The following is a 27,583-nucleotide window of genomic DNA, read 5'->3' as shown; positions in this document are numbered from 1 at the left end:
TTCATGGGTCTGGTGGACCCAGAACATGATTGGGTTTTTAAAACAAAACAGCCATATCAATTTTCGTAAAAATACTTAACAGGTGTTGACCTTATCTCAATTACAAGCAATATAGACAGCATATACAGTTTAATATTTGTCATTTACCACTGCTACACCATATGTATTAATACAAGGCTGGCTGATGTTCCATCTCATCCTCGTCTTCAAACTCACCATCAGGCTCTAAATTGTAAGAGACATGATCCTCATATTCTGAAAATTCTACAGTGGAAGAGGTTCCTTTGACACTAGCTTCTCTCTCCTAAAATGATTTCTAAGGCCCTTTGAGCAGAGATACTTTTTGCCGTACTGACTCATTTTGGTCAGGAGCCACACAATGTGGCCGTCCCCCAATTTGCAGCCTGGGTAGAGTCTGAGAAAATATTGACTGTTAAGTTTTGTTAATGTTTTTGTTAATTTGTTAATGTTTTGAAATAACATTGTGCAGGTTCTCAGAAGACATTGTGAAGTTTCACACATGACAGAGGATAAAAAAATTTAACTGAAATATTGGAGATGAGATTATATTAAATTCCCACACAATGCAGCACAACAGGCAATAGTAAAAATATACTTCTTTTACCATTTACCTCTATGCCATTACTGGTTTTCCTGACATAATAGGCGCAATAGACTGCACACACTGTAAAACTTCCAATAATAACTGTGGTGATTATTTGCTTAAGCAAACAAAGACAGCTGGTTTAACTCCTCCAAAACTGCCATCTAAAAAAACAACTAGAAATATAGCTGCAAGCAGCAATGAACGGGCCCAAGCACTATGGGCGCAACCGCCTTGGTGGCATAGTTGTGCCAATGACATGTTTAACAATATGTACACACTTTGGAAATAATCACCTTTCTGGACAACGTATAGTGTGCACAGGAATTCCCCTTTGATCAATGAAGATGTTGGTGCTGCTATTGGAACGCATCAATGATATAAGCCTCACTTCCTGTTGCCAGATGGTGGCGCTATAATATTGAGCCGTGTATGGTTTTGAATTTGATTACACTCCAATAATAAACCTATTTCTAAATTCTAAGCCACATTGGAATATGTCGAGTGAAATTAAGGGCACTTCCAAGCCCACTTGCCAGTAGGTGGCGCTATGACACTGAGCATTTATTGGAACATGGATGTCATTATAATCCAACATGGAACATATCTCTAAAGCGTCAGCAAAATCAGCCGATGTGCAATGAAATTAAGCCACACTTCCTGTTGCCAGCAGGTGGCGCTATGCCATTGAGCCTTTATTTGTATACGGATGAGATTACACTCCAAAAATGAACGTGTGTGAAGTTTCAGCCACATCAGACAATGTAGAATGAAACAAAAATTACTTCTGGCTTGTACATTGTGATAACATGCTACAGTCCTGAATGGAGAGTAGAGATTCATTCATTTCCATCGTTTTTACACGGGGAGGCACAATTTATACTTGAAAAGTCATTCGGCTATAAATATGCACTCAAAATGAAAACAATTGGCTCAATGAAACTATTCATTTTTTTTGTGGCTGCACCGGGGATCACACCGCTGAATTTGCGTATCTTAGTCCACAGGCTTAACCATTAAGCTATACTGCCCTCTTATATACGGGTGCCATCTATTCGCCAAAAGTTGTATGTTTCATTTTATCTTGGTTAAATAATTTCTCTATGAAGTGTCTGATAATATTGCATTAAACGTCTCGTTAGCCAGCATCATTCTTTTCCATTTCACCGGTAATTATGCTGCCTGAAACGCATTTGTTCAGCCAAATCTAAAGGAGATGCCAAGTCTCTGCCCTCAATCCGGTATTTTCATATTAAGTAAAAAATTCCTCGCGAAATTGTATGTTCTCTTAATTCGTGTTTAATGACAAGCAAAATAAACTAACATAGCTGGCGATTTAACTGAAAGTTTTCTATTCTTGTAAACCAACGTAGCTGACCTGTTTTTTGACTCACACAGACAGTGGACAGGCTGGCTGCTGTTAGCCCATGCCTGTCATCTCGCAAGGACCTGCATGCGATACCTTTGTTGAACATAACGGTCTCATGTTAACACAGAGTTCGACCAGAGCCACCTCAAACGCTCACGTTTCTTTTTGACTTCATGTGTTACTCTTTTAAATATATGATACTCTCCTGCCAGTTAAAGACAGTCATTAAATGTCTTTAATATTTATTTCAGATATTCAATTCATATAATGAAAATAGATGCAAAGAAACGTCGGGCTGGGTGTTGTCAATACATTTTGTCACGTAGGCTGCAGCTGTAAATCATACATCGTTATGCCTACTGCTGCTAGAAAAAAACAAAAACCTATCGTCCTTAAAATGCTACAACACGGTTTTTTATAAACCAAATAACATTGAACGTCATTGCAAGATATATACAATACCAACTTTTGCCAGTAGATGGCAGTCGCGTATTAGAAATGGGAGAGTCATTTGCGACTTGCGTTGAAGTTTTAAGACTGGATATAATGAGTCTCCAGTGAAAATAGTGAACTATTATTGCTTAATGGATGTGATGACACTCCAACAATGAACATATGTGAAAAGTTGTAGCCTCAAAATCAGGCAATGTAGAATTTAATACCTTTTTGAAATGATTTAATACATAATTTTCCTGTTTTGGCAGCATTACAAGTTAATTTTAAGGCTGACCATAGCCATACCATTCCAAGTTATTTAAAATCAGTTCAGAGTTGTGTGTCAGGGATATAATATCATGCTGACCACATTTTGTGTGAATGTGATGAACCCCCTAGGAAGAGTATTTCAAACTTTGGTACGTGAAAAAACACTTAAAAACACACAAAATCCAAAATAGCTCACTTCCTGTTGGGAAAAGTTAAGGGATGCAAATGAGAAATGTGTGTGTCTTGAGGAGACCCATATGCCTACCAGATGTGGTGCATTTACGTGAAAGTATATGTCCACAATATTAGAAAAGAGCCATAGGGGGCGCTGTGTAGCCACGCCCAGATGAATGTGGATATGGATGTGATTGCACTCCAAAAGTGAATATATTTGTAAAATATCATCCCGATCAGATGATGTAGAACGGAATTAAGCCCACTTCCTGTTTTTGGGCGTAACGTGTCAAACTCACAAAATCCAAAATGGCTGACTTCCTGTTTGGATATTTGATTAGATCCGAATGAGAAATGTGTTTGGACCGAGGAGCCCTATATGGCCACCAAATTAGGTGCAGGTAGCTCAAAGTGCCTGCCCACAATAGAAGACAATGCAATAGGGGGCGCTGTGGAGTCCCTCGGCCACGCCCAGGTCTGAGCATCTGAGAGATCCTGACAGCAACCACTTCTGATGTGTGTGCAAAATGTCAAGACTTTTTACGCATGGCAAGGCCCTCAAAAAAGCCCATTTGCCTGAAGAAAAAGAATAATAATAATAAATATAGCTGCAAGCAGCAATGAACGGGCCCAAGCACCATGGGCGCAACCGCCTTGGTGGCATAGTTGTGCCAATGACATGTTTAACAATATGTACACACTTTGGAAATAATCACCTTCCTTGGCAACGTATAGTGTGCACAGGAATTCCCCTTTGATCAATGAAGATGTTGGTGTTGCTATTGGAATGCATCAATGATATGAGACTCACTTCCTGTTGCCAGATGGTGGCGCTATATTATTGAGCCGTGTATGGTTTTTGAATTTGATTACACTCCAATAATAAACCTATTTCTAAATTTTCAGCCACATCGGAAGATGTTGAGTGAAATTAAGGTCAATTCAATGTTCTAGTTTCCAGATCGTGGCACTATAACATTGAGTCGTTTTTGGAATATGGATTTAATTACACTCCAACAATATACATATTTCTACATTTTCGGCCACATCGGAAGATGTCGAGTAAAATTAAGGCCACTTCCTGTTGCCAGATGGTGGCGCTACAACATTGAGTCATTTTTGGGATATGGATGTGATTACACTCCCACAACGAACATATCTGTGTAATATCAACCAGATCAGACCATCTGGAATGAAATTACGACCACTTCCTGTTCCCGCAGCGAGACCTCAAATTGTACGCCTCGCTATAGCCGTACCGTTTGACATATCAGAAATATCCTTTCAATTCAGCATCAGGATTATCCTGAGACCATTCTCACCACATTTGGTGTGAATGTGATGAACCCCCTAGGAGGAGTATTTCAGAGTTTGGTACGTGTAAAAACACTTAAAAACACACAAAATCCAGAATAGCTCACTTCCTGTTTGGAAAAGTTAAGGGATGCAAATGAGAAATGTGTGTGTCTTGAGGAGACCCATATGCATAAAATATTCGGTGAATTTACGTGAAAGTATATGTCCACAATATTAGAAAAGAACCATAGGGGGCGCTGCGTAGCCACGCCCAGATGTATGTGGATATGGATGTGATTGCACTCCAACAGTGAATATATCTGTAAAATATCAGCCCAATCAGACGATGTAGAACGGAATTAAGCCCACTTCCTGTTTTCGCTCGTAACGTGTGTATTGTACGCCTCGCCATTGCCAAACCGTTTGAGATATCAAAAATCCCTTTGGCTTTTAGAGTTAGGACTATCCTAAGATCATGCTGACTACATTTGGTGTGAATGTGATGAATACCCTAGCAGGAACGCATACAAATATGATAAAAACCTCACTTCCTGTTGCCAGATGGTGGCGCTATAACATTGACTTCTTCTTGGGACATGGATGTGAGTATACTCACATAATGAACATATTTGTAAAATATCAGCCAGATCAGACGATGTAAACCACAAAATTATGGCCACTTCCTTTTGGCGCGGCGTGACATAAAAATTGTACGCCTCGCCATGACCATACCGTTTGAGATATTAAAAATATCCTGGCAATTTAGAATCATGACTATCTTGAGACCATTCTTACCCCATTTGGTGTGAATGCGATGAACCGCCTAGGAGGAGTACTTAAAAGTGTAGTACATGTGAAAACGCACAAAATTCAAAATGGCTGACTTCCTGTTCGCATATTTGCATCAATGCGAATTAGAAATGTGTTTCAATTGAGGAGCCACACATGCATACCAAATTAGGTTCATGTAGCTCAAAGTGCCTGCCCACAATAGACAACAATGCGGGGGGTGGGGGGGGGGCAGCGCAATAGGGGGCGCTGTGGAGTCCCTCGGCCACACCCAGGTCTGAGCATCTGAAAGATCCTGACGGCCACCACTTCTGATGTGTCTGCAAAATTTCAAGACTTTTTAGCCATGGCAAGGCCCTCAAAAATGCCCATTTGACGGAAGAGAAAGAATAATAATAATAAATATAGCTGCAAGCAGCAATGAACGGGCCCAAGCACCATGGGCGCATCCGCCTTGGTGGCATAGTTGTGCCAATGACATGTTTCACAACATGTACACACTTTGGAAATAATCACCTTCCTGGACAACGTATAGTGTGCACAGGAATTCCCCTTTGATCAATGAAGATGTTGGTGCTGCTATTGGAATGCATCAATGATATAAGCCTCACTTCCTGTTGCCAGATGCTGGCGCTATAATATTGAACCATGTATGGTTTTTGAATGTGATTACACTCCAATAATAAACCTATTTCTAAATTCTAAGCCACATCAGAAGATGTTGAGTGAAATTAAGGCTGCTTCCTGTTGCCAGCAGGTGGCGATGTGACATTGAGCATTTATTGGAACATGGATGTGATTATAATCCAACATGGAACATATCTCTAAAGCAGGGGTCACCAACACGGTGCCCGCGGGCACCAGGTCGCCCCCAAGGACCACATGAGTCGCCCGCAGGCCTGTTCTAAAAATAGCACAACTCACTAGTGAGCTGCATCTAAAATTTAATTTTATTCTGTTGCTATTTTTTTTTAATCACACTTGCATTTATATAGATTTAAAAATGACAATATCTTAAAAATATGTTTACTATCCATGAAGTTGAAAAGTTTAGGTGAACTCTGACCTACTCTAGTTCAAAGGTCAGTATTGTGCACATGACAAAACAAACTGGTAGCGCTTAGTATGACTCAGTACCCATGAAGTAGCTCTCAGTTTCAAAAAGGTTGGTGACCCCTGCTCTAAAGCGTCAGCAAAATCAGACGATGTGAAATGAAATGAAGCCACACTTCCTGTTCCCAGGAGGTGGTGCTATGCCATTGAGCCTTTATTGGGATATGGATGAGATTACATTCCAAAAATGAACATGAGTGAAGTTTCAGCCACATGAGACAATGTAGAATGAAACAAAAATAACTTCTAGCTTGAACATTGTGATAACATGCTACAGTCCTGTATGGAGAGCAGAGATTAATTAATTTCCATAGTTTTTACACGGGGAGGCACAATATATGCTTGAAAAGTCATTAGGCTATAGATATGCACTCAAAATAAAACCATTACCTTCAAGAAACTGTTCAATTTTATTGTGGCTGCACCGGGGATGGAACCGCTGAATTTGCGTGCCTTAATCCACCGCCCGAACCATTACGCTGCACTGCACGCTGATACACGGGTGCCATCTATTGGCCAAAAGTTGTATGTTTCTTTTTATCTTGGTTAAATAATTTCTCTCCGAAGTGTCGGATAATATTGCATGAAACGTCTAGTTAGCCAGCATCATTCTTTTCCATTTCACCGGTAATTATGCTGCCTGAAACGCATTTGTTCAGCCAAATCTAAAAGAGATGCCAACTCTCTGCCCTCAATACAGTATTTTCATATTAAGTTACCATTCCTAGCGAAATTGTATGTTCTCTTAATTCGTGTTTAATGACAAGCCTAATAAACAAACATAGCTGGCGATTTAACTGAAAGTTTTATATTCATGTAAACCAACGTAGTTGACCTGTTTTTTGACTCACACAAACAGTGGACAGGTTGGCTGCTGTTACCCCGTGCGTGTCATCTGGCAACGACCTGCATGCGATACCTTTGTTGAACATAACGGTCTCATGTTAACACAGCGTTCGAGCAGACACCTCAAACGCTGACGTTTCTTTTTGACTTCATGTGTTCATGTTTTAAATATATGATACTCTCGTGCCAGTTAAAGCCTGTCTTTAAGTCTTTAAATGTGTTTAATATTTATTTTAGTTATTCAATTCATATAATGAAAATAGATGCAAAGAAACGTCGGGCTGGGTGTTGTCATTACATTTTGTCACGTAGGCTGCAGCTGTAAATCATACATCGTTATGCATACTGGCACGCTATAAAAATAAAAAAAACCTATCGTTGAAAAATCACTTGAAGGAAGAAAAAAATGAAAGTACCATTTTTTGCCAATGAATGGAATCCCCGTATCAGAAATGGGGGAAGTTACAGCGACGCAGTTAGTCTGTGATTAGAGTAGACCGTGTAGACAACTTCACTGTTTCCAGAAGGGAGCTTAAAATATGCTTTTTAACGGTACTTGGTCAGTGTAATGATATAAATGCTAGCATTCGATTATGGTCAACATTACCGAAAATGCCCGTTGCACCAGCCATCATAACAAAGTCCCAATATAGGATCGATTTAAACCTCTATATATTTTTATTTCACGTTGACAGTGTATGCTATTATGTGTATTCCGACGCGAATTACTAATTGGGTTACGGCATTCACTTCAATCGAATGAAGTCAAAAAGAAACGGCTCGAATTCCTTAATAAGGCTTCTTGGTTTTCAAACTAACTTTCCGAACAGCCGTTTTGTATTGAGTCCTTAAAATGCTACAATACGATTTTTTAACACCATTTAACGTCAATGCAAGATATGCATTACATGTGTTAATCTTTTACATATATGATACTTTCCTGCCAGTAAAAGCCTGTTTTTTATTTTAGTTATTCAATCGAGTTAATTAAGGTAGATGAGAAAAAACGTTGCTGTGGGCTGGGTGTTGTCAGTACATTTAGTCACGTAGGCTGCCGCTGTTACTCATACATCGTTATGGTTACTGGCTCGCAAAAATTAATAAAACCTGTCGTTGAGAAATCACTTTATCCCAGAATACGAGAAACAATACCTTTTTTTTGCCAATAGATGGCAGTCGCGTATTAGAAATGGGAGAGTCAGTTGCGACTTGCGTTGAAGTTTTAAGACTGGATATAATGAGTCTCCAGCGAAAATCGTGAACTATTATTGCTTAATGGATGTGATGACACTCCAACAATGAACATATGTGAAAAGTTGTAGCCTCAAAATCAGGCAATGTAGAATTTAATACCTTTTTGAAATGATTTAATAAATAATTTTCCTGTTTGGGCAGCATTACAAGTTAATTTTAAGGCTGACCATAGCCATACCATTCCAAGATATTAAAAATCAGTTCATAGTTGTGTGTCAGGGCTATAATATCATGCTGACCACATTTTGTGTGAATGTGATGAACCCCCTAGGAAGAGTATTTCAAACTTTGGTACGTGAAAAAACACTTAAAAACACACAAAATCCAAAATAGCTCACTTCCTGTTGGGAAAAGTTAAGGGATGCAAATGAGAAATGTGTGTGTCTTGAGGAGACCCTTATGCCTACCAGACGTGGTGCATTTACGTGAAAGTATATGTCCACAATATTAGAAAAAAGCCATAGGGGGCGCTGTGTAGCCACGCCCAGATGAATGTGGATATGGATGTGATTGCACTCCAAAAGTGAATATATTTGTAAAATATCAGCCTGATCAGATGATGTAGAACGGAATTAAGCCCACTTCCTGTTTTTGGGCGTAACGTGTGTATTATACGCCTCGCCATTGCCAAACCGTTTGAGATATCAAAAATCCTTTCGTGATTTAGGGTCAGGACTATTCTAAGATCATGATGACTACATTTGGTGTGAATGTGATGAATACCCTAGCAGGAACGCATACAAACATGATAAAAACGTCACATCCGTTGCCAGAAGGTGGCGCTATAACATTGATTTCTTCTTGGTATTTGGATGTGATTACACTCTAACAGTGAACATATTTGTAAAATATTAGCCAGATCAGACAATGTAGAGCATGAATTTATGGCTACTTCCTGTTGGCGCGGCGTGACATGAAAATTGTACGCCTCGCCATGACCATACCGTTTGAGATATCAAAAATATCCTTTGGAATTAGTATCATGACTATCCTGAGACCGCTTTGACCACATTTTGTGTGAATGCAATGAACCCCCTAGGAGGAGTACTTAAAAGTGTAGTACGTGTAAAATGCACAAAATTCAAAATGGCTGACTTCCTGTTCACATATTTGATTCGATGCGAATGAGAAATGTGTTTGTCCAGAGGAGGCCCACATGCATACCAAATAAGGTGAAGGTAGCTAAAAGTGCCTGTCCACAATAGAAGACAAAACATTAGGGGGCGCTGTGGAGTCCCTAGGCCACGCCCAGGTCTGAGCATCTGAAACATCCTGAAAGCCAACACTTCTCATGTGTGTGCAAAATTCCGTGAGTTTTCATCCATGGCAAGCACCTCAAAAATGCAAAATACATTGAAAAAAAAGAGAATAATAATTATAGGGGGCGCTGTCTAGCCACGCCCCGATTGATATGTATATATTTCATATTGTATTCCAACAGTGAACATATTTGTAAAATATCAGCCAGATCGGACGATATCGAAAAAAAAGTCATTTTTTTGCACGCAATATGTGTACTGTACGACTCGCCATTTCCATACCGTTTGAGATATCAAAAATCCCTTCACAGCTTATGGTCATGACTATCCTAAAATCATGCTGACCACATTTCGTGTGAATGTGATGAATGCCCTAGCAGGAAGGCATACAAATATGTTAAAGACCACACTTCCTGTTGCCAGATGGTGGCGCTATAACATTGACCCGTTCTTGGGATATGGATGTGATTATACTCCAACAATAAACGTATTTCTAAAATATCAGCCAGATCAGACGATGTCGACCATGAAATTACGGCCACTTCCTGTTGGCGTGGCGTGACATAAAAATTGTAATCCTCCCCGTGACTGTCCTGTTTGAGCTATAAAAAATATCCTGGCAATTTAGTATCATGACTATCCTGAGACCATTCTGACCACAGTTGGTGTGAATGCGATGAACCCCCTAGGAGGAGTACTTAAAAGTGTAGAACGTGTAAAACGCATAAAATCCAAAATGGCTGACTTCCTGTTTGCATATTTGATTAGATGCAAATTTGAAATGTGTTTGGCCTGAGGAGTGCTATATGCACACTAAATATGGTGCAGGTAGCTCAAAGTGCCTGCCCACAATAGAAGACAATGCGATAGGGGGCGCTGTGGAGTCCCTCAGCGACGCCCAGGTCTGAGCATCTGAGAGATCCTGACAGCCACCAATTCTGATGTGTGTGCAAAATTCCGTGAGTTTTCATTCATGGCAAGCACCTCAAAAATGCACAAAACATTGAAAAAAAAAGAATAATAATAATAAATATAGCTGCAAGCAGCAATGAACGGGCCCAAGCCCCATGGGGGCAACCGCCTTGGTGGCATAGTTCTGCCAATGACATGTTTCACAACATGTACACACTTTGGAAATAATCACCTTCCTGGACAACGTATAGTGTGCACAGGAATTTCCCTTTGATCAATGAAGATGTTGGCGCTGCTATTGGAATGCATCAATGATATAAGCCTCACTTCCTGTTGCCAGATGGTGGCGCTATATTATTGATCCGTGTATGTTTTTTGAATTTGATTACACTCCAGAAATAAACATATTTGTACATTTTCAGCCACATCGGAAGATGTTCAGCGAAATTAAGGTCAATTCCTGTTTCCAGATGATGCTGCTATAACATTGAGTCGTTTTTGGAATATGGATTTGATTACACTCCAACACTGAGCATCTGTGTAAAGTTGCAGTCACATCAGACATTGGAGAATTTAAGTATGACCACTTCCTGTTTGTCTGGCATGATGTGTTTTTTATGTGCCTGACCATAGCTATATCATCCCAGTAAATCAAAAATCTGTTTTGTCAGGACCATCCTAGCATCATGCTGACCACATTTACCGTGAATGTCATGAACCCATTGAAAAATAATGCTTAAGAATGCAATATAAGGCTCACTTCCTGTTGCCAGCGGGTGGCGCTTTGCCATTTAGCCTTTATTGGAAAATGGATGAGATTACACTCCAAAAATGAACGTGTGAAGTTTCAGCCACATCAGACAATGTAGAATGAAATAAAAATAACGTCTTGCTTGCACATTGTGATAACATGCTACAGTCCTGTATGGAGAGCAGAGATTAATTAATTTCCATAGTTTTTACACGGGGAGGCACAATTTATGCTTGAAAAGTCATTAGGCCATAAACATGCACTCAAAATGAAAACAATTGGCTTCAAGAAACTATTCAAATTCATTGTGGCTGCAGCGGGGATAGAACGGCTGAATTTGCGTGCCTTAATCCACCGCCCTAACCATTACGCTATACTGCCCGCTTATACACGGGTGCCATCTATTGGCCAAATGTCTCCTTTTATCTTGGTTTAATAATTTCTCTACGAAGTGTCGGATAATATTGCACGAAACGTCTAGTTAACCTGCATCATTCTTTTCCATTTCACTGGTAATTATGCTGCCTGAAACGCATTTGTTCAGCCAAATCTAAAAGAGATGCCAACTCTCTGCCCTCAATACAGTATTTTCATATTAATTTACCATTCCTAGCGAAATTGTATGTTCTCTTAATTCGTGTTTAATGACAAGCCTAATAAACTAACATAGCTGGCGATTTAACTGAAAGTTTTCTATTCATGTAAACCAACGTAGCTGACCTGTTTTTTGACTCACACAGACAGTGGACTGGCTGGCTGCTGTTAGCCCGTGCGTGTCATCTCGCAACGACCTGCATGTGATACCTTTGTTGAACAAAACGGTCTCATGTTAACACAGCGTTCGAGCAGAGCCACCTCAGACGCTAAAGTTTCTTTTTGACTTCATGTGTTAATCTTTTAAAAATATGATACTCTCCTGCCAGTTAAAGCCTGTCTTTAAGTCTTTAAATGTCTTTAATATTTATTTTAGTTATTCAATTCATGTAATGAAAATAGATGCAAGGAAACGTCGGGCTGGGTGTTGTCAATACATTTTGTCACGTAGGCTGCAGCTGTAAATCATACATCGTTATGCCTACTGGCTCGCTAGAAAAAAACAAAAACCTATCGTTGAAAAATCACTTGAATGAAGAAAAAAATGAAAGTACCACTTTCTGCCAATAAATTGAATCGCCGTATCAGAAATGGGGGGAAGTTACAGCGACGCAGTTAGTCTGTGAGTAGAACAGATTGTGTAGACAACTTCACTGTTTCCACAAAGGAACCAAAAATGTGCTTTTTAACAGGACTTGGTCAGTGTAATGATATAAATGCTAGCATTCGATTATGGTCAACGGTACCGAAAATGCCCGTTGCACCAGCCATCATAACAAATGTCCCAATACAGGATCGATTTAAACCTCTATATATTTTTATTTCACGTTGACAGTGTAGGCTATTATGTGTATTCCGACGCGAATTACATTTAATTGGGTTACGGCATTCACTTCAATCGAATGAAGTCAAATAGAAACGGCTCGAATTCCTTAATAAGGCTTCTTGGTTTTCAAGCCAACTTTCCGAACAGCTGTTTTGTATTGAGTCCTTAAAATGCTACAACACGGTTTTTTTTAAACCAAATAACATTGAACGTCATTGCAAGATATGCATTATATGTGTTAATCTTTCAAATATATGATACTTTCCTGCCAGTAAAAGCCTGTCTTTTATTTTAGTTATTCAATCCATATAATTAAGGTCGATGAGAAAAAACGTTGCTGTGGGCTGGGTGTTTTCAGTACATTTTGTCACGTAGGCTGCCGCTTTTACTCATACATCGTTATGGTTACTGGCTCGCAAAAAGAAACAAAACTTGTCGTTGAGAAATCACTTTATCCAAGAAAAAGAGAAACAATACCGAAAATTAGAAAGAATACTAACCTTTGCCACTAGATGGCAGTCGCGTATTAGAAATGGGAGAGTCAGTTGCGACTTGAGTTGAAGTTTTAAGACTGGAGATAATGAGTCTCCAGCGAAAATAGTAAACTATTATTGCTTAATGGATGTGATGACACTCCAACAATGAACATATGTGAAAAGATGTAGCCTCAAAATCAGGCAATGTAGAATTTAATACCTTTTTGAAATTATTTAATATATAATTTTCCTATTTGGGCAGCATTACAAGTTAATTTTAAGGCTGACCATAGCCATACCATTCCAAGATATTAAAAATCAGTTCATAGTTGTGTGTCAGGGCTATAATATCATGCTGACCACATTTTGTGTGAATGTGATGAACCCCCTAGGAAGAGTATTTCAAAGTTTGGTACGTGAAAAAACACTTAAAAACACACAAAATCCAAAATAGCTCACTTCCTGTTGGGAAAAGTTAAGGGATGCAAATGAGAAATGTGTGTGTCTTGAGGAGACCCTTATGCCTACCAGACGTGGTGCATTTACGTGAAAGTATATGTCCACAATATTAGAAAAAAGCCATAGGGGGCGCTGTGTAGCCACGCCCAGATGAATGTGGATATGGATGTGATTGCACTCCAAAAGTGAATATATTTGTAAAATATCAGCCGGATCAGATGATGTAGAACGGAATTAAGCCCACTTCCTGTTTTTGGGCGTAACGTGTGTATTATACGCCTCGCCATTGCCAAACCGTTTGAGATATCAAAAATCCTTTCGTCATTTAGGGTCAGGACTATTCTAAGATCATGATGACTACATTTGGTGTGAATGTGATGAATACCTTAGCAGGAACGCATACAAACATGATAAAAACCTCACGTCCGTTGCCAGATGGTGGCGCTATAACATTGATTTCTTCTTGGTATTTGGATGTGATTACACTCTAACAGTGAACATATTTCTAAAATATCAGCAAGATCAGACAATGTAGACCATGAATTTATGGCTACTTCCTGTTGGCGCGGCGTGACATGAAAATTGTATGCCTCGCCATGACCATACCGTTTGAGATATCAAAAATATCCTTTGGAATTAGTATCATGACTATCCTGAGACCAGTTTGACCCCATTTCGTGTGAATGCAATGAAGCCCCTAGGAGGAGTACTTAAAAGTGTAGTACGTGTAAAATGCACAAAATTCAAAATGGCTGACTTCCTGTTTACATATTTGATTCGATGCGAATGAGAAATGTGTTTATCCAGAGGAGCCCCACATGCATACCAAATTAGGTGAAGGTAGCTCAAAGTGCCTGTCCACAATAGAAGACAAAGCATTAGGGGGCGCTGTGGAGTCCCTCGGCCACGCCCAGTTCTGCGCATCTGACACATCCTGACAGCCAACACTTCTCATGTGTGTGCAAAATTCCATGAGTTTCCATCCATGGCAAGCACCTCAAAAATGCAAAATACATTGAAAAAAAAGAGAATAATAATTATAGGGGGCGCTGTCTAGCCACGCCCCGATTGATATGTATATATTTCATATTGTACTCCAACAGTGAACATATTTGGAAAATATCAGCCAGATCGGACGATGTCGAAAAAAAAGTCATTTTTTTGCACGCAATATGTGTACTGTACGACTCGCCATTTCCATACCGTTTGAGATATCAAAAATCCCTTCACAGCTTATGGTCATGAGTATCCTAAGATCATGCTGACTACATTTCGTGTGAATGTGATGAATGCCCTAGCAGGAAGGCATACAAATATGATAAAGACCTCACTTCCTGTTGCCAGATGGTGGCGCTATAACATTGACCCGTTCTTGGGATATGGATGTGATTATACTCCAACAATAAACGTATTTCTAAAATATCTGCCAGATCAGACAATGCAGACCATGAAATTACGGCCACTTCCTGTTGGCGCGGCGTGACATAAAAATTCTACGCCTCCCTAGGACCGTCCCGTTTGAGCTATCAAAAATATCCTGTCAATTTAGCATCATGAATATCCTGAGACCATTCTGACCACAGGTGGTGTGAATGTGATGAACCCCCTAGGAGGAGTACTTAAAAGTGCAGTACGTGTAAAACGCACAAAATCCAAAATAGCTGACTTCCTGTTTGTATATTTGATTAGATGCGAATGAGAAATGTGTTTGGTCCGAGGAGTGCTATATGCATATAAAATTTGGTGAAGGTAGCTCAAAGTGCCTGCCCACAATAGATGACAATGCGATAGGGGGCGCTGTGGAGTCCCTCGGCGACGCCCAGGTCTGAGCATCTAATAGATCCTGAAGGTCCTCATTTCTGATGTGTGTGCAAAATTCGCAGACTTTTTATGCATGGCAAGCACCTCAAAAAGGCCCATTTGCATATAGAAAAAAGAATAATAATAATAATAATAATAATAATAATCTTTACAATAACAATAGGGTCCTTCGCACCCTACGGTGCTTGGGCCCTAATAATAATCCTTCCAATAACAATAGGGTCCTTCGCACCCTACGGTGCTTGGGCCCTAATAATAATAATAATAATAATCTTTACAATAACAATAGGGTCCTTCGCACCCTACGGTGCTTGGGCCCTAATAATAATAATAATCCTTCCAATAACAATAGGGTCCTTCGCACCCTACGGTGCTTGGGCCCTAAATATAGCTGCAAGCAGCAATGAACGGGCCCAAGCACCATGGGCGCAACCGGCTTGGTGGCATAGTTGTGCCAATGACATTTTTCACAATATGTACACACTTTGGAAATAATCACCTTCCTGGACAACGTATAGTGTGCACAGGAATTCCCCTTTGATCAATGAAGATGTTGCTGCTGCTATTGAAATGCATTAATGATATAAGCCTCACTTCCTATTGCCAGATGGTGGCGCTATAATATTGAGCTGTGTATGGTTTATGGATTTGATTTCACTCCTAAAATGAACATATTTGTACATTTTCAGCCAAATTGGAAGATGTCAAGTAAAATTTAAGCCACTTCCTGTTGCCAGATGATGGCGCTATAATATTGAGCCGTGTGTGGTTTATGGATTTGATGACACTCCAATAATTAACATATTTGTACATTTTCAGCCAAATTGGAAGATGTCAAGTAAAATTAAAGCCACTTCCTGTTGCCAGATGGTGGCGCTATGCCATTGAGCCTTTCTTGGTATATGGATGAGATTACACTCCAAAAATGAACATGTGTGAAGTTTCTGCCACATCAGACAATGTAGAATGAAACAAAAATTACTTCTTGCTTGCACATTGTAATAATATGCTCCAGTCCTGTATGGAGAGCAGAGATGAATTCATTTCAATAGATTTTACAGCGGGAGGCACAATTTACGCTTGAGAAGTCATTCGGTTATAAATATGCACTCAAAATAAAACCATTGGCGTAAAGAAACTATTCAACTTTATTGTGGCCGCACCGGGGATGGAACCGCGGACCTTGCATGTCTTAATCCACTGTCTGAACCATTAAGCTATACTGCCCTCTTATACACGTACGCCATCTATTGGCCAAAAGTTGTATGTTTCCTTTTATCCTGGTTAAATAATTTCTCTCCGAAGTGTCAGATAATATTGCATTAAACGTCGAGTTAGCCAGCATCATTCTTTTCCATTTCACCGGTAATTATGCTGCCTGAAACGCATTTGTTCAGCCAAATCTAAAGGAGATGCCAAGTCTCTGCCCTCAATCCGGTATTTTCATATTAAGTCAAAAATTCCTCGCGAAATTGTATGTTCTCTTAATTCGTGTTTAATGACAAGCAAAATAAACTAACATAGCTGGCGATTTAACTGAAAGTTTTCTATTCATGTAAACCAACGTAGCGGACCTGTTTTTTGACTCACACAGACAAGTGGACAGGCTGGCTCCTGTTAGCCAATATCTGTCATCTCGCAACGACCTGCAAGCCATACCTTTGTTGAACATAACGGTTATATCTTAACACAGTGTTCGAGCACCACCTCGAATGCTAACGTTTTTTTTTTGACTTCATGTGTTACTCTTTTAAATATATGATACTCTCCTGCCATTTAAAGACATTTTAAAGTCATTAAATTTTTTAAATATTTATTTTAGATATTCAATTCATATAATGAAAATAGATGCAAAGAAACGTCGGGCTGGGTGTTGTCAATACATTTTGTCACGTAGGCTGCAGCTGTAAATCATACATCGTTATGCCTACTGGCTCGCTAGAAAAAAACAAAAACCTATCCCCGTATCAGAAATGGGGGGAAGTTACAGCGACGCAGTTAGTCTGTGAGTAGAATAGATTATGTAGACAACTTCACTGTTTCCACAAAGGAACCAAAAATGTGCTTTTTAACAGGACTTGGTCAGTCTAATGATATAAATGGTAGCATTCGATTATGGTCAACGGTACCGAAAATGCCCGTTGCACCAGCCATCATAACAAATGTCCCAATATAGGATCGATTTAAACATCTATATATTTTTATTTCACGTTGACAGTGTAGGCGATTGTGTGTATTCCGACGCGAATTACATTTAATTGGGTTACGGCATTCACTTCAATCGAATGAAGTCAAATAGAAACGGCTCGAATTCCTTAATAAGGCTTCTTGGTTTTCAAGCTAACTTTCCGAACAGCTGTTTTGTATTGAGTCCTTAAAATGCTACAACACGGTTTTTTTTAAACCAAATAACATTGAACGTCATTGCAAGATATATGCAATACCAACTTTTGCCAGTAGATGGCAGTCGCGTATTAGAAATGGGAGAGTCATTTGCGACTTGCGTTGAAGTTTTAAGACCGGATATAATGAGTCTCCAGCGAAAATAGTGAACTATTATTGCTTAATGGATGTGATGACACTCCAACAATGAACATATGTGAAAAGTTGTAGCCTCAAAATCAGGCAATGTAGAATTTAATACCTTTTTGAAATTATTTAATACATAATTGTATTAAAACATGAACTGTTTGGGCAGCATTACAAGTTAATTTTAAGGCTGACCATAGCCATACCATTCCAAGATATTAAAAATCAGTTCATAGTTGTGTGTCAGGGCTATAATATCATGCTGACCACATTTTGTGTGAATGTGATGAACCCCCTAGGAAGAATATTTCAAAGTTTGGTACGTGAAAAAACACTTAAAAACACACAAAATCCAAAATAGCTCACTTCCTGTTGGGAAAAGTTAAGGAATGCAAATGAAAAATGTGTGTGTCTTGAGGAGACCCTTATGCCTACCAGACGTGGTGCATTTACGAGAAAGTATATGTCCACAATATTAGAAAAAAGCCATAGGGGGCGCTGTGTAGCCACGCCCAGATGAATGTGGATATGGATGTGATTGCACTCCAAAAGTGAATATATTTGTAAAATATCAGCCCGATCAGATGATGTAGAACGGAATTAAGCCCACTTCCTGTTTTTGGGCGTAACGTGTGTATTATACGCCTCGCCATTGCCAAACCGTTTGAGATATCAAAAATCCTTTCGTCATTTAGGGTCAGGACTATTCTAAGAAAATGATGACTACATTTGGTGTGAATGTGATGAATACCCTAGCAGGAACGCATACAAACATGATAAAAACCTCACTTCCGTTGCCAGATGGTGGCGCTATAACATTGACTTCTTCTTGGTATAGCGTTGTGATTACACTCTAACAGTGAACATATTTGTAAAATATCAGCCAGATCAGACAATGTAGACCATGAATTTATGGCTACTTCCTGTTGGCGCGGCGTGACATGAAAATTGTACGCCTCGCCATGACCATACCGTTTGAGATATCAAAAATATCCTTTGGAATTAGTATCATGACTATCCTGAGACCGCTTTCACCACATTTCGTGTGAATGTAATGAACCCCCTAGGAGGAGTACTTAAAAGTGTAGTACATGTAAAATGCACAAAATTCAAAATGGCTGACTTCCTGTTTACATATTTGATTCGATGCGAATGACAAATGTGTTTTTCCAGAGGAGGCCCACATGCATACCAAATTAGGTGAAGGTAGCTCAAAGTGCCTGTCCACAATAGAAGACAAAGCATTAGGGGGCGCTGTGGAGTCCCTCGGCCACGCCCAGGTCTGAGCATCTGATACATCCTGAGAGCCAAAACTTCTCATGTGTGTGCAAAATTCCGTGAGTTTTCATCCATGGCAAGCACCTCAAAAATGCAAAATACATTGAAAAAAAAGAGAATAATAATTATAGGGGGCGCTGTCTAGCCACGCCCCGATTGATATGTATATATTTCATATTTTACTCGAACAGTGAACATATTTATAAAATATCAGCCAGATCGGACGATGTCGAAAAAAAAGTCATTTTTTTGCACGCAATATGTGTACTGTACGACTCGCCATTTCCATACCGTTTGAGATATCAAAAATCCCTTCACAGCTTATGGTCATAACTATCCTAAGATCATGCGGACCACATTTCGTGTGAATGTGATGAATGCCCTAGCAGGAAGGCATACAAATATGATAAAGACCTCACTTCCTGTTGCCAAATGGTGGCGCTATAACATTGACTCGTTCTTGGGATATGGATGTGATTATACTCCAACAATAAACGTATTTCTAAAATATCAGCCAGATCAGACAATGTAGACCATGAAATTACGGCCACTTCCTGTTGGCGCGGCGTGACATAAAAATTGTACTCCTCCCCATGGCTGTCCCGTTTGATCTATCAAAAATATCCTGGCAATTTAGCATCATGAATATCCGGAGACCATTCTGACCACAGGTGGTGTGAATGTGATGAACCCCCTAGGAGGAGTACTTAAAAGTGCAGTACGTGTAAAACGCACAAAATCCAAAATGGCTGACTTCCTGTTTGTATATTTGATTAGATGCAAATTAGAAATGTGTTTGGTCCGAGGAGTGCTATATGCGTACTAAATTTGGTGAAGGTAGCTCAAAGTGCCTGCCCACAATAGATGACAATGCGATAGGGGGCGCTGTGGAGTCCCTCGGCCACGCCCAGGTCTGAGCATCTAATCGATCCTGAAGGTCCTCCTTTCTGATGTGTGTGCAAAATTCCCAGACTTTTTATGCATGGCAAGCACCTCAAAAAGGCCCATTTGCATATAGAAAAAAGAATAATAATAATAATAATAATAATAATAATAATCTTTACAATAACAATAGGGTCCTTCGCACCCTACGGTGCTTGGGCCCTAATAATAATAATAATAATCTTTACAATAACAATAGGGTCCTTCGCACCCTACGGTGCTTGGGCCCTAATAATAATAATAATAATCCTTCCAATAACAATAGGGTCCTTCGCACCCTACGGTGCTTGGGCCCTAATAATAATAATCCTTCCAATAACAATAGGGTCCTTCGCACCCTACCGTGCTTGGGCCCTAATAATAATAATAATAATAATAATAATAATAATAATAATAATCTTTACAATAACAATAGGGTCCTTCGCACCCTACGGTGCTTGGGCCCTAATAATAATAATAATAATAATAATAATCTTTACAATAACAATAGGGTCCTTCGCACCCTATGGTGCTTGGGCCCTAATAATAATAATAATAATAATAATAATCCTTCCAATAACAATAGGGTCCTTCGCACCCTACGGTGCTTGGGCCCTAAATATAGCTGCAAGCAGCAATGAACGGGCCCAAGCACCAGGGGCACAACCGCCTTGGTGGCATAGTTGTGCCAATGACATGTTTCACGATATGTACACACTTTGGAAATAATCACCTTCCTGGACAACGTATAGTGTGCACAGGAATTCCCCTTTGATCAATGAAGATGTTGCTGCTGCTATTGGAATGCATCAATGATATAAGCCTCACTTCCTGTTGCCAGATGGTGGCGCTATAATATTGAGCCGTGTATGGTTTATGGATTTGATTACACTCCAATAATTAACATATTTGTACATTTTCAGCCAAATTGGAAGATGTCGAGTAAAATTAAAGCCACTTCCTTTTGCCAGCTGGTGGCGCTATAACATTGAGCCATTTTTGGTATATGGATTTAATTACACTCCAATAATAAAAATATTTCTACATTTTCAGCCACATCGGAAGATGTCAAGTGAAATTAAGGCCACTTCCTGTTGCCAGATGGTGGCGCTATGCCATTGAGCCTTTATTGGTATATGGATGAGATTACACTCCAAAAATGAACATGTGTGAAGTTTCTGCCACATCAGACAATGTAGAATGAAACAAAAACAACAAACACATTGTGATAACGTGCTACAGTCCTGTATGGAGAGCAGAGATGAATTAATTTCCATAGATTTTACAGCGAGAGGCACATTTCATGCTTGAAAAGTCATTCGGTTATAAATATGCACTCAAAATAAAACCATTGGCTTAAACAAACTATTCAACTTCATTGTGACCGCACTGGGGATAGAACCGCCGACCTTGCATGTCTTAATCCACTGCCGAAACCATTAAGGTATACTGCCCTCTTATACACGGGCTCCATCTATTGGCCAAATGTTGTATGTTTCCTTTCATCTTGGTTAAATAATTTCTCGCCCAAGTGTCGGATAATATTGCATTAAACGTCTAGTTAGCCAGCATCATTCTTTTTCATTTCACCGGTAATTATGCTGCCTGAAACGCATTTGTTCAGCCAAATCTAAAGGAGATGCCAAGTCTCTGCCCTCAATCCGGTATTTTCATATTAAGTCAAAAATTCCTAGCGAAATTGTATGTTCTCTTAATTCGTGTTTAATGACAAGCAAAATAAACAAACATAGCTGGCGATTTAACTGAAAGTTTTCTATTCATGTAAACCAACGTAGCTGACCTGTTTTTTGACTCACACAGACAGTGGACAGGCTACGCAACGACGTGCATGCGATACCTTTGTTGAACATAACGGTCTCTTGTTAACACAGCGTTCGAGCAGAGCCACCTCAAACGCTACCGTTTCTTTTTGACTTCATGTGTTACTTTTTTAAATATATGACACTCTCCTCCCAGTTAAAGACAGTCATTAAATGTCTTTAATATTTATTTTAGATATTCAATTCAAATAATGAAAATAGATGCAAAGAAACGTCGGGCTGGGTGTTGTCAATACATTTTGTCACGTAGGCTGCAGCTGTAAATCATACATCGTTATGCCTACTGGCTCGATATAAAAAACGAAAACCTATCGTTGAAAAATCACTAGAAGGAAGAAAAATATAAAAGTACCACTTTTTGCCAATAAATGGAATCCCCGTTTCAGAAATGGGGGGAAGTTACAGCGACGCAGTTAGTCTGTGAGTAGAATATATTGTGTAGACAAATTCACTGTTTCCACAAAGGAGTCTAAAATGTGCTTTTTAACAGGACTTGGTCAGTTTAATGATATAAATGCTAGCATTCGATTATGGTCAATGGTACCGAAAATGCCCGTTGCACCAGCCATGATAACAAAAGTCCCAATATAGGATCGATTTAAACCTCTATATATTTTTATTTCACGTTGACAATGTAGGCTATTAAGTGTATTCCGACACGAATTCCATTTAATTGGGTTACGGCATTCACTTCAATCGAATTAAGTCAAATAGAAACGGCGCAAATTCCTAAATAAGGCTTCTTGGTTTTCAAGCTAACTTTCCGAACAGCAGTTTTGTATTGAGTCCTGAAAATGCTACAATACGTTTTTTTTTAACAAAATACCATTTAACGTCAATGCAAGATCTGCATTATATGTGTTAATCTTTTAAATATATGATACTTTCCTGCCAGTTAAAGCCTGTCTTTAAGTCTTTAAATGTCTTTAATATTTATTTTAGATATTCAATTCATATAATGAAAATAGATGCAAAGAAACGTCGGGCTGGGTGTTGTCAATACATTTTGTCACGTAGGCTGCAGCTGTAAATCATACATCGTTATGCCTACTGGCTCGCTAGAAAAAAACAAAAGCCTATCGTTGAAAAATCACTTGAAGGAAGAAAAAAATAAAAGTACCAATTTCTGCCAATAAATGGAATCCCCGTATCAGAAATGGGGGGAAGTTACAGCGACGCAGTTAGTCTGTGAGTAGAATAGATTATGTAGACAACTTCACTGTTTCCACAAAGGAACCAAAAATGTGCTTTTTAACAGGACTTGGTCAGTGTAATGATATAATTGCTAGCATTCGATTATGGTCAACGGTACCGAAAATGCCCGTTGCACCAGCCATCATAACAAATGTCCCAATATAGGATCGATTTAAACCTCTATATATTTTTATTTCACGTTGACAGTGTAGGCGATTGTGTGTATTCCGACGCGAATTACATTTAATTGGGTTACGGCATTCACTTCAATCGAATGAAGTCAAATAGAAACGGCTCGAATTCCTTAATAAGGCTTCTTGGTTTTCAACCCAACTTTCCGAACAGCTGTTTTGTGTTGAGTCCTTAAAATGCTACACTACGTTTTTTTTTAAACCAAATAACATTGAACGTCAATGCAAGATCTGCATTATATGTGTTAATCTTTTAAATATATGATACTTTCCTGCCAGTAAAAGCCTGTCTTTTATTTTAGTTATTCAATCCATATAATTAAGGTAGATGAAAAAAACGTTGCTATGGGCTGGGTGTTGTCAGTACATTTTGTCACGTAGGCTGCCGCTGTTACTCATACATCGTTATGGTTACTGGCTCGCAAAAAGAAACAAAACTTGTCATTGAGAAATCACTTTATCCAAGAAAATTAGAAAGAATACTAACCTTTGCCAGTAGATGGCAGTCGCGTATTAGAAATGGGAGTCAGTTGCGACTTGCGTTGAAGTTTTAAGACTGGATATAATGAGTGTCCAGCGAAAATAGTGAACTATATTTGCTTAATGGATGTGATGACACTCCAACAATGAACATATGTGAAAAGTTGTAGCCTCAAAATCAGGCAATGTAGAATTTAATACCTTTTTGAAATGATTTAATACATAATTTTCCTGTTTTGGCAGCATTACAAGTTAATTTTAAGGCTGACCATAGCCATACCATTCCAAGTTATTTAAAATCAGTTCATAGTTGTGTGTCAGGGATATAATATCATGCTGACCACATTTTGTGTGAATGTGATGAACCCCCTAGGAAGAGTATTTCAAACTTTGGTACGTGAAAAAACACTTAAAAACACACAAAATCCAAAATAGCTCACTTCCTGTTGGGAAAAGTTAAGGGATGCAAATGAGAAATATGTGTGTCTTGAGGAGACCCATATGCCTACCAGATGTGGTGCATTTACGTGAAAGTATATGTCCACAATATTAGAAAAGAGCCATAGGGGGCGCTGTGTAGCCACGCCCAGATGAATGTGGATATGGATGTGATTGCACTCCAAAAGTGAATATATTTGTAAAATATCATCCCGATCAGATGATGTAGAACGGAATTAAGCCCACTTCCTGTTTTTGGGCGTAACGTGTCAAACTCACAAAATCCAAAATGGCTGACTTCCTGTTTGGATATTTGATTAGATCCGAATGAGAAATGTGTTTGGACCGAGGAGCCCTATATGGCCACCAAATTAGGTGCAGGTAGCTCAAAGTGCCTGCCCACAATAGAAGACAATGCAATAGGGGGCGCTGTGGAGTCCCTCGGCCACGCCCAGGTCTGAGCATCTGAGAGATCCTGACAGCAACCACTTCTGATGTGTGTGCAAAATGTCAAGACTTTTTACGCATGGCAAGGCCCTCAAAAAAGCCCATTTGCCTGAAGAAAAAGAATAATAATAATAAATATAGCTGCAAGCAGCAATGAACGGGCCCAAGCACCATGGGCGCAACCGCCTTGGTGGCATAGTTGTGCCAATGACATGTTTAACAATATGTACACACTTTGGAAATAATCACCTTCCTTGGCAACGTATAGTGTGCACAGGAATTCCCCTTTGATCAATGAAGATGTTGGTGTTGCTATTGGAATGCATCAATGATATAACACTCACTTCCTGTTGCCAGATGGTGGCGCTATAATATTGAGCCGTGTATGGTTTTTGAATTTGATTACACTCCAATAATAAACCTATTTCAAAATTTTCAGCCACATCGGAAGATGTTGAGTGAAATTAAGGTCAATTCAATGTTCTAGTTTCCAGATGGTGGCGTTATAACATTGAGTCGTTTTTGGAATATGGATTTAATTACACTCCAACAATATACATATTTCTAAATTTTCGGCCACATCGGAAGATGTCGAGTAAAATTAAGGCCACTTCCTGTTGCCAGATGGTGGCGCTATAACATTGAGTCATTTTTGGGATATGGATGTGATTACACTCCCACAAAGAACATATCTCTAATATCAACCAGATCAGACCATCTAGAATGAAATTACGACCACTTCCTGTTGCCGCGGCGAGACCTCAAATTGTACGCCTCGCCATAGCCGTACCGTTTGACATATCAGAAATATCCTTTCAATTTAGCATCAGGATTATCCTGAGACCATTCTCACCACATTTGGTGTGAATGTGATGAACCCCCTAGGAGGAGTATTTCAGAGTTTGGTACGTGTAAAAACACTTAAAAACACACAAAATCCAGAATAGCTCACTTCCTGTTTGGAAAAGTTAAGGGATGCAAATGAGAAATGTGTGTGTCTTGAGGAGACCTATATGCATACCATATTCGGTGAATTTACGTGAAAGTATATGTCCACAGTATTAGAAAAGAACCATAGGGGGCGCTGCGTAGCCACGCCCAGATGTATGTGGATATGGATGTGATTGCACTCCAACAGTGAATATATCTGTAAAATATCAGCCCAATCAGACGATGTAGAACGGAATTAAGCCCACTTCCTGTTTTCGCTCGTAACGTGTGTATTGTACGCCTCGCTATTGCCAAACTGTTTGAGATATCAAAAATCCCTTTGGCTTTTAGGGTCAGGACTATCCTAAGATCATGCTGACTACATTTGGTGTGAATGTGATGAATACCCTAGTAGGAACGCATACAAATATGATAAAAACCTCACTTCCTGTTGCCAGATGGTGGCGCTATAACATTGACTTCTTCTTGGGACATGGATGTGAGTATACTCACACAATGAACATATTTGTAAAATATCAGCCAGATCAGATGATGTAAACCACAAAATTATGGCCACTTCCTTTTGGCGCGGCGTGACATAAAAATTGTACGCCTCGCCATAACCATACCATTTGAGATATCAAAAATATCCTGGCAATTTAGAATCATGACTATCTTGACACCATTCTTACCGCATTTAGTGTGATTGCGATGAACCGCCTAGGAGGAGTACTTAGTAAATGTGAAAACGCACAAAATTCAAAATGGCTGACTTCCTGTTCGCATATTTGCATCAATGCGAATGAAAAATGTTTTTCAATTGAGGAGCCACACATGCATACCAAATTAGGTTCATGTAGCTCAAAGTGCCTGCCCACAATAGACAACAATGCAATGGGGGGGGGGGGGGGGGGGGCAGCGCAATAGGGGGCGCTGTGGAGTCCCTCGGCCACAGCCAGGTCTGAGCATCTGATAGATCCTGACGGCCACCACTTCTGATGTGTCTGCAAAATTTCAAGACTTTTTAGCCAAGGCAAGGCCCTCAAAAATGCCCATTTGACGGAAGAGAAAGAATAATAATAATAATAATAATAATAATAATAATTAATAATAATAATAATAATAATCCTTCCAATAACAATAGGGTCCTTCGCACCCTACGGTGCTTGGGCCCTAATAATAATAATAATAATAATCTTTACAATAACAATAGGGTCCTTCGCACCCTACGGTGCCTGGGCCCTAATAATAATAATAATAATAATAATAATCCTTCCAATAACAATAGGGTCCTTCGCACCCTACGGTGCTTGGGCCCTAATAATAATAATAATAATAATAATAATAATCCTTCCAATAACAATAGGCTCCTTCGCACCCTACGGTGCTTGGGCCCTAATAATAATAATCCTTCCAATAACAATAGGGTCCTTCGCACCTTACGGTGCTTGGGCCCTAATAATAATAATAATAATAATAATAATCCTTCCAATAACAATAGGGTCCCTTCGCACCCTACGGTGCTTGGGCCCTAATAATAATCCTTCCAATAACAATAGGGTCCTTCGCACCCTACGGTGCTTGGGCCGTAATAATAATAATAATAATAATAATCCTTCCAATAACAATAGGGTCCTTCGCACCCTACGGTGCTTGGGCCCTAATAATAATAATAATAATAATCCTTCCAATAACAATAGGGTCCTTTGCACCCTACGGTGCTTGGGCCCTAATAATAATAATAATAATAATAATAATAATAATAATCCTTCCAGTAACAATAGGGTCCTTCACACCCTACGGTGCTTGGGCCCTAATAATAATACTAATAATAATAATAATCCTTCCAATAACAATAGGGTCCTTCACACCCTACGGTGATGGGCCCTAATAACAATAATAATAATAATCCTTCCAATAACAATAGGGTCCTTCGCACCCTACGGTGCTTGGGCCCTAATAATAATCCTTCCAATAACAATAGGGTCCTTCGCACCTTACGGTGCTTGGGCCGTAATAATAATAATAATAATAATAATAATAATAATCCTTCCAATAACAATAGGGTCCTTCACACCCTACGGTG

The 27,583-nt window shown here is 39.3% G+C and overlaps 1 protein-coding gene across 4 annotated transcripts in view; it reads right to left on the bottom strand.

The window, feature by feature from the left end:
• Positions 1 to 27,583, bottom strand: part of rb1 (retinoblastoma 1) — a 139,227-nt gene that overhangs the window by 29,262 nt on the left and 82,382 nt on the right. The gene's annotated exons all lie outside the window — the stretch shown is intronic.

This window comes from Conger conger, chromosome 7, assembly GCF_963514075.1.
Source record: "Conger conger chromosome 7, fConCon1.1, whole genome shotgun sequence".
NCBI lineage: Eukaryota > Metazoa > Chordata > Actinopteri > Anguilliformes > Congridae > Conger > Conger conger.
This window is presented reverse-complemented; position numbering and strand designations above follow the sequence as displayed.